This window comes from Mustela nigripes, chromosome X (genome assembly GCF_022355385.1).
Source record: "Mustela nigripes isolate SB6536 chromosome X, MUSNIG.SB6536, whole genome shotgun sequence".
In the NCBI taxonomy this organism is placed as follows: Eukaryota; Metazoa; Chordata; class Mammalia; order Carnivora; family Mustelidae; genus Mustela; species Mustela nigripes.
The window spans coordinates 52,435,972-52,444,847 of NC_081575.1; positions in this window are offsets into that span (position 1 = coordinate 52,435,972).

An 8,876-nucleotide genomic window follows, 5' to 3' on the forward strand; every position below is an offset into this window, starting at 1 on the left:
AAGGGAAGCAGGCTCCCTGCTGAGCAGAGAGCCCGATGCGGGACTGGATCCCAAGACCCTGAGATCATGACCTGAGCAGAAGGCAGCGGCTTAACCCACTGAGCCACCCAGGTGCCCCCTCAGGATATTATCTTTATCTCTGAAATTTGCAAGTTTCACTACTATATGTTGGGGTGTTGATCTATTTTTATTAATTTTGGAAGGGGTCCTCTCTACCTCTTAGACATGAATGCCTGTTTCCTTCTCAGATTAAGGAAGTTCTCAGCTATGATTTCTTCAGAAATACCTTGTGGCCTTATCTCTCTTCAGCTTCAGGCACCTCAAAAATTTATGGCATCACTGATTTCTTGAAACCTCTCCTCTTGGTCTATTAGTTGTTTTCCTCTCCTTTCCTCAGCTTCTTTCCTCGCCAAAAATGAAGAATACATCTGTAGAATGTAAATGTAAAAAAGTGAAAGTAAGAAAAAAATAAGAACAAAGAATTTATAAAATAAGAAACTATTTGAAAAGTGAAATAAATAAATAAATAGATAAATAAATAAATAAAATTGAAAAATTTTAACCTGAAAGATAATTCAGGAGAATAAACCTCAATTCTATATACTCTTTTCCCCTAGTTCTACAGCTTTATTTTGTGTGGTCTGTAAACTTGCTGTGCACCTGGTCTTCCAGTTGGTCTTCTGGGGGAGGGGTCTGCTACTCTGCTACGCATGGGTGGAGTTGCACCACACCTTGCCAGGGGACCAGACTCAGTGTAAGTTGGTTCTCTGTGGATTTTGTTCCCTGAAGGAACTTTCTGAGTCCTTTAGAAAATCAAAATTAAAATGGCCAGATACCAATCCCCAGCCCCTGAACTGTAAGATCATGGTCTCCTCTTTTCATTAAACCCTCAGGGATAAAAGATCTTCAATTTTGTGTGTGACAAACTCTGCAGCTTCTTGCCTTGCATGCCCACACTGATCTTACTGGGGGAAGGCAGATGGTCCCACCTTATTGAACTCTGTAGGGTCTTGACTTAGGACATGGTCACTGGATCCTGCATGCACCCACTTTGCCCCTCCTTGGGGAAGCTGGGACATTTCTGAATTCCTGTTTTTTGTAGAGCTCCAGCACTGAGAGCTGTCCCCAGATAGTCTGTCACACTGGGTCTCTCCCTCCCAGAGGAAGACAAACAGGCCCCATCTTACTCTCTTTTCAGGGTTCCCATACAGAGAGTGGTCATCCTATCAAATCTTGGCTTGTGGTTTTTTGGTGAACTGAACTGAGATTCCCCCTCCCCCCAGTCTCACTTACTGTAACCAGTTTCTCTGCCCCAATGGTTGGAAACTCTACTGGATCAGATACTCTCATTTTTTCTGTGATTCATAGAATCCTAGGACCACACTGTCACACTTAGAATTCTCCCCCCTTTTCACCATCTAAGCACCTTTCAGGCAGGGATGTCTCTTACTGGACTAGATTTCTAAGGGTTCTGATTTTTCCCTTCTGGGCTATATCACTTTCCAGTAGCCAGCTTACTGAAGCTCCCTCCCCTCACCATATACCTTTTGATATACCCCCTCAGATACATTCTCCACATCTTTTACCTTGCAGAAATTGGTCACTTTTCTACTTGTAAAAATTCTTCTCTTACATCTCAGTTTGATCATTGGTGTTCAGAATGATCTGACAGTTACCCAGCTAAATTCAAGGGACTGGATGAAATGAAGTCCCCTACTCTTCCATCATCTTGCCTCTCAGTTTGCCTTTTATTCTTAATGAAATATGTCCCTAGTAGTCTCATGAATTAAAATGTAAAAATAGTGACTTATTTTTACAAAAACAGAACAGAAATGACTATTGACTAAATGATTGATTTTAGGATATATATATATATACTCATGTGATACTTTACAATTAACTTTTATTGACTCAACAGAGTTTTGTGTATAAAGATACCAAATGATTTTGCTATAAGGTGAGAAATGAAAACTAAAGGATAATTTTGCTATCCAATTCAGGGTGCCTTATTCAGTGAATGCTGAAATCGGTTACTCCTGAAATATTTGAGAATTTCTAGTGCTAAGTCAGCTGCTTTTGTTATGTTTCCTTATAAAGCTATATAATTACATGAATAAATATTTCAGTTTCCAGAGAATTGATATGAAAGTCTGTGTACATTATTGAGTCACAAGCCATGTGACTATGTGAAGGTATGTTAGGGTTGTTGTGATTTAATTTTAAACTCTACCTTCATAAAAGGACCTATTTTGCTGTTGAGGAATTGGTATATTTTTTAGGACCTATGGGCATGAGGTCATTTTCCTGGAACACATTATTCAGGGTTTTTTCAGGTGAGAGATCAGGCCAAGAACACAAGGTGATTCTTGTCTAGAGGCAGAGAAATATACTCTTATTGAACAAACTAGTGTTTCAACTTAAACTTTATATCAAGAGAAGTCCACAATGGGGTTGCTCTAATGACTCAGTTTGCCTATTAATTAATGATCAACAATGACTGCAACTTATATAACACATAGCAGATTACCATTTCTTTTGCTGTTGTTGAATAAATTTGACATATATCATCATGTAAGTTTAAGGTATATAACATGTTATTTGATACATTTACATATTGTAATATATAAATGTATTTTATATTTATTATATATTTGTTATATATGATTGTCATTATAGTGATATTTATCACATTATATAACCATGGTAGAGTATTATTGTCTATATTCATTATACTGTCTCTATGGCTTATTTACTACTTATTGCATGTTTGTACACTTAGATAACATCAATCTCCCCTTTCCATCACTTGGTAACCACCATTTTACTCTCTGTTTTGTTTTTGTTTGGTTGTTGCTGTTGTTGTTGTTTTGGCTTTTTTAGATTGCACATATAAGTCGTATTATACAGTACTTGTATTTATTTGATTTATCATGCTTCTCAGCATAACAGTATTCATTGTTTTTGCACCATACCCAGTGCTCCATGCAATCCATGCCCTCCCTAATACCCACCACCTGGTTCCCCCACCCTCCTACCCCCCCCCCCCTTCAAAACCTTCAGATATAGTTCTTGTATTTCTTTAACTTATCATGCTTGACATGATGTGTTCAGGGTCTGTCTATGTTGTTGTGAATGGTAGGATACCCTCCTTTCTCGTGACTGAATAATATTCCACTATGTATATGTATGACACCTTTTTTATCCATTCATTCATTGATGGGCATTTGGGTTATTTCCATATCATGATTATTGTGAATAATGCTGCAGTAAACATAGGAATGCATATATCATGTCATAATCCTGTTTTCATTTCTTTGGGTATATACCCAGAAGTGGAATTGCTGGATTATATGATAGATTTATTTTTAAAAAGGTCAAATAATTAAAAATAACAGCATAGGCCTTCCTCAAGAAGCAAGAAAAATCTCAAATAAACAACTTAGCCTTCCAACAAGAAGCCTTGTATTGCTATATATTTCCCTCTTAGGATCACTTTTGCTACATCACAAAGGCTTTGAACTTCCATGCTTTTGCTTTGATTTGCCTGCATGTATTTGTTTTTAATTTTTCTTTAATTTCCTGATTGATCCATTCATTCTTTAATAAGATATTCTTTAACCTACATGTATTTGTGGTCTTTTTTTTTTCTTGTGGTTGACTTAAACTTTCATAGTGTTATAGTCTGAAAATATACATTTATATTATCTCAGTCTTTCTGTACTTGTTGAGGGATGATTTGTGACCCGTTATGTGATCTATTCTGAATAATGTTCTAGGTGCACTTGAAAAGAATGTGTATTCTGCTGCTTTAGGATGAAATGCCTTTATTTAAAACCTTTATTTCCCCATTGATCTTTTGTTTTGATGGTCTCTCCATTTCAGTGAGAGGGGCATTAAAATTCTCTACTATTATTGGATTATTGTCAATGTGTTTCTTTGCTTTTATTATTAATTGGTTTATATCATTGGTTTTTCCTTGTCAGGGACATAGATATCTAAAATTGTTAGATCATCTTGGATAGACTCTTTAAATATGATATAGTATCCTTCCTTATCTATTATTATAGTCTGTGACTTCAAATTTAATTTGTCTGATATAAGGATTGCCACCCCAGCTTTCTTTTGATGTCCATTAGTATGGTAAATGGGTTTTCACCCCTTCACTTTCGATCTGGAGATGTCTTTGGGTCTAAAATAAATCTATTATAAGAAGCATATTGATTGGTCTTGTTTTTTTATCCATTCTGAAACCCTTTGTCTTTGGATTGAATCATTCAGTCTATTACATTCAGAGTAATTATTGAAAGATATGAAATTAGTTCATTTATTTCCTTAAATTCACTATTCCTGTAGATTGTCTCTTCCTTTCTTGTCTTTGTTACTTTTTGTCCTCTCTCTCCACTCAAAAGATCTTTTTTAATATTTCTTGCAGTGATGGCTTAGTCTTCACAAATTTCTTTAGTTTTTGTTTGTTGTGGAAACTATGTCTTCTACTATTCTCAATAACAACCTTGCTGGATAAAGTACTCTTGGCTGCATATTTTCCCCATTTAGTACATTGAATATAACACACCAGTCCTTTCTGGCCTGCCAGATGTCTGTGGACAGGTCTGTTCCTAGCCTTATGTGTCTACCCTTGTAGGTTTAGGACATTTTCTCCCAAGCTGCTTTTGCTTTATCTTTGTAATTTCTAGCTCCACCATATTATGTCAAGTTTTTTACCTCTTTTTGTTGATTTTGAGGGGAGGCCTCTGTTCCTCCTGGACTTGAATGCCTGTTTCCTTCTACAGATCTAGAGTGTTCACAGCCTTTTGCTGGACCCCTCCCAGGAAAGTGGTTGCATGACCATGCAGCAGTTTGAAGTTTATGGCAACATAGAGTTGAAAGCCAGCACGTAGACTCACCATTTTTAGCTGGCTTCCCCATTCCTATGCCTGGGAACTCTGCCACATTCAGTCACCTCCCATTCTTCCTATGACCCTGGTGATCATGGGACCATGCTGTCACAACTGAGATTCTGTCCAGATTCACCACCCTATCTCCTTTAAGCCAGGCACATTCCCCATAGTATCAGATTTCTAATGGTTTCAATTTTGCACTCCTCTGCTTATATTTTACAGTAGCCTCCTTATGCATGCTCCCTCCCCTCTGCTGTATCCTCAGTTATACCACACTGTATTTAAGTCTCTGCATCTGCTACTTTCCAAACAGGTTGCTTTTCTACTTGTAGACTTGCAGCACTTCTTTACTCAGATCTCCAATTAATTTCTCAGGTGTTCAGAATTAATTGAAAACTATCTAGTTGTATTTGAGGGACCAGACAAACATAAGGTTGTCTTATTCCTCTGCCATCTTAACTCCTCCCCTACCAGTTTCAAATTTTTAATAAATAAATCTTCTTATGCTAGAGGAACTGTAAAGAAATATTCTGTAAATTCACTAACATTATCTTAAGCTTGTTTTAGAAATCCCAAAAAGGTTTTTTCATTTGTTTGTTTTTATAAGGAACATGTTATCTTACATTCTAAACAGGATATGAAACATTATAACATGCCTGAAATCAAGAAAATCAGAAAGTACTTTTTCCATACTTTTTTGTTGTTGTTGTTTTCCACAATATATTTCCTTAGGAAAACAAAAATTGGATTTGGTTTCAAAGACCAATAAGAATGGTCTTTGAGAGGGTGTTGACCTCAAATAAATAATCTACCCTTAGGCCACCCCTAGAGCTTGCCGTTCTTAAGGCATTAGCGATTTAAAAGCAAATATTTTATTGAAGGGTTCATGCCTTAATTTGCTACCATTAACTTTTTAGCTAAATTGATGAGAACATCAAATAACACAGGAACCTAGATGGGAAAAGGAGAGAAGGAGAAACAAATACTAGTAATGCGGAAGTAAGAGGGTGCCAAGCTAGTCCCTTCAAGTTTTCCTAGTGTTAACTAAACACGTGCCTCAATTATTTATTGCACCTGTGATGAAGTGTTTGTGACCTCCCTAGTTATGTGATTCTTCTTGAGGATCTATCATCTCCCTGTCATCCACTTGCAGAATTAGAGTTAAAAGCAAAAGTAGCCTTCTGTAAAAATTTGTATATAACTAGCTTCAATCCACAATAGTGTAAAGTTAAGCAGATCCTTGTGACACCTACACTGCCTTAGTCAAACTTTGATTATACACAGCTCTGCTCAGGAAAAGACAAGCAATTTATTTAGCTAGTTAGTTAGTTTTGCATTTGGTGGTGGGAGAGATGCTAACTGCCCGGGGACTAGATTGAATGCAGCAAGCACAAAATTTTCCTTCTTAAAAAATGTTAGCAAAGTAAAAGAAATACCATATAATTTCACTTATATGTGGAATTTAAAAAAATGAGACATGAACACAGAGGAAGGGAAGGAAAATAAGATAGAAACTGATAAGGAGGCAAACCAGAAGAGACTCTTAACCATAGAGAACAACCCGAGTATTGCTGGAGGGGAGGCAAGTGGGGGGTTACAGTAATTGGGTGATGCGCAATAAGGAGGGCACTTGTTGTAATGAGCACTGTGTGTTATATGCAAGTGATGAATATCTAAATTCTACCCATGAAAGTAATACTACACTATATGTAAACTAATTTGAATTTAAAATAAAATCTTGAGGGGAAAAAATGCTACCAGGTCACCAATAAAAAGCAGCATACAAAACAAAAAGGAAACAAAATCACCATCTCTTAAACAAATGTACCATGAGCATTTATTGCTGGAATTCAGTAGTCTATTTCTTTTTTTTTTCCAGTAGTCTATTTCTTAATGTGCAATAGGCTAAAGTCCTTAGAGCAGAAAAAGATGCTATTCTATTCGTGAAATTTATTTAATGCAATGTATTATGTTGCTTGGGAGACAGCAGAGAATGGAAGGAAAACACTCTTAGATCATTTCCACTAGCTGTGCAAATCCTAAAACACTGACAGAATGACAGTCTCAAAAAGAAAATAGAATAAAGGGTTCTGGGTCAAAGTTTTAAAGGAATAAAGGTTGAGTGTCATGCTATAGTTTTGTTGTTGTTGTTGTTTAGTTTTAGTTCAAAAGGAAACAAAATTTTATAGTCTTTTAGCAGTTAGCTTTATTATATAGTTTTCTTTTTCATGTATAGAGATGATAAATTAGAAGATGGTAGGTTATCTCTCTTACAAAAAACATAATCATTTAAAATAATGCTTGGATCAGAAGTAGGCATAATTAAATAGCATCCCTCCTTCTTCTAGGAGGGCAGTAAATAGTAAACCTTCAGGAGGTTTGAGAGCAGGATGTGGTTTGGAGGAGGAACTGGTTAATCTCCATATTGCTTAATTTTTTACCCTCTGTCTATTCCACTATCACACATAGTTGTAAAATAAATGTAAGAGGGAGCTCTAAAGATGCATTTAGAATTATGGAAACTGCAATTTACTCCACAACCAGGCTAGGGGGTAGAAGAATTAAAAAAACACCGTGTTTGGTCGCAGCCTTAAAAAAATGAAAGGAAATGGGCTGAGGAATGCATTTAGAGCCCAGGAAAATAGCACGTACATGCCAGGCATAGTAAAAGACCATTATTGAGTGGTGGGGCCTATTGCAGGCTGGAACATGAAATGCCTACCTGAAGCAGTCAAATTCAGATTATCAAGAAAACAATGTGTTGACCAAACAAGTAAATCTCTGGGCTACTACCCTCCAATAGGTGCTAATTTACCCCTGCCCTAAGTCCTGGGAAATAAAGAAAGCAATAAACATATGTTTAATTTATAAAAGGGAGCTTGAAGACCTTATCTGGGACTGGAAAGTGACCCTAAGCTTTAAATTTGGAAAGGTCTTTAGTGATTTGCTATTGTTGGAGAAATTTTCATAAAGGAGGTGACATGTGACCTAGAAGTTGAGAGGTATGTAAAATGTTACTGGTAGTATTTTTGGTTTTGGATAAGCACAGGACTAAAGGCACAGAGGCAAGGGATAGTAAATAATCTGGTGTAACAAATCGTGATAAATGAGGCTAAGGATGTAGTCAGGGGCACCATAAAGGCTATTGAGTGTCATGATATGAAGTTGGCCGTGTCAAATACAAAATGTAGTTGCTGATATTTCTATCATGGATTCTCCACTGCCCTTTGAGAAAGTTTCTTTGGGGGAAAATATTTCTAGCACATTTCATGGATGGTGGATTCCAAGGTCCACTGTCTTTCCACAGGAACATTAAATAAAATAATGTCAGAGATGACAAAAATATTTTTATATTATTTACTTCAACCTTCTCATTTCACTGATGGGGAAACTGGGATCTAGGGAATTTATATATCTTATTTAATGTTACACAGTTAAAAGAACTAGAGTATTCTTTTTTTTTTAAGATTTTATTTATTTATTTGACAGATCACAAGTAGGCAGAGAGGCAGGCAGAGAGAGGAAGGGAAGCAGGCCCTCTGCTGAGCAGAGAGCCCGATGCGGGGCTCCATCCCAGGACCCTGGGACCATGACCTGAGCCGAAAGCAGAGGCTTTAACCCACTGAGCCACCCAGGTGCCCCAGAACTAGAGTATTCTTTATACAATCAAACTATCTACCTATCTCATCAGGTTTCAGTCCAATTTCTTCTTCCATGGCTATTATATTTTGCTTTCATTTTTTTTTTCTGATTTTGAAATTCCTGAAGTAAATCAAAGTTAAACTTCTAAAGAGCTATATGTTTCTTTTTTTTAAGATTTTATTTATTTATTTATTTGACAGAGAGAGAGATCACAAGTAGGCAGAGTGCCAGGCAGAGAGAGAGGAAGAAGCAGTCTCCCCACCCAGCAGAGAGCCGGATGCGGGGCTAGATCCCAGGACCCTGAGATCATGAACTGAGCTGAAGGCAGAGGCTTAA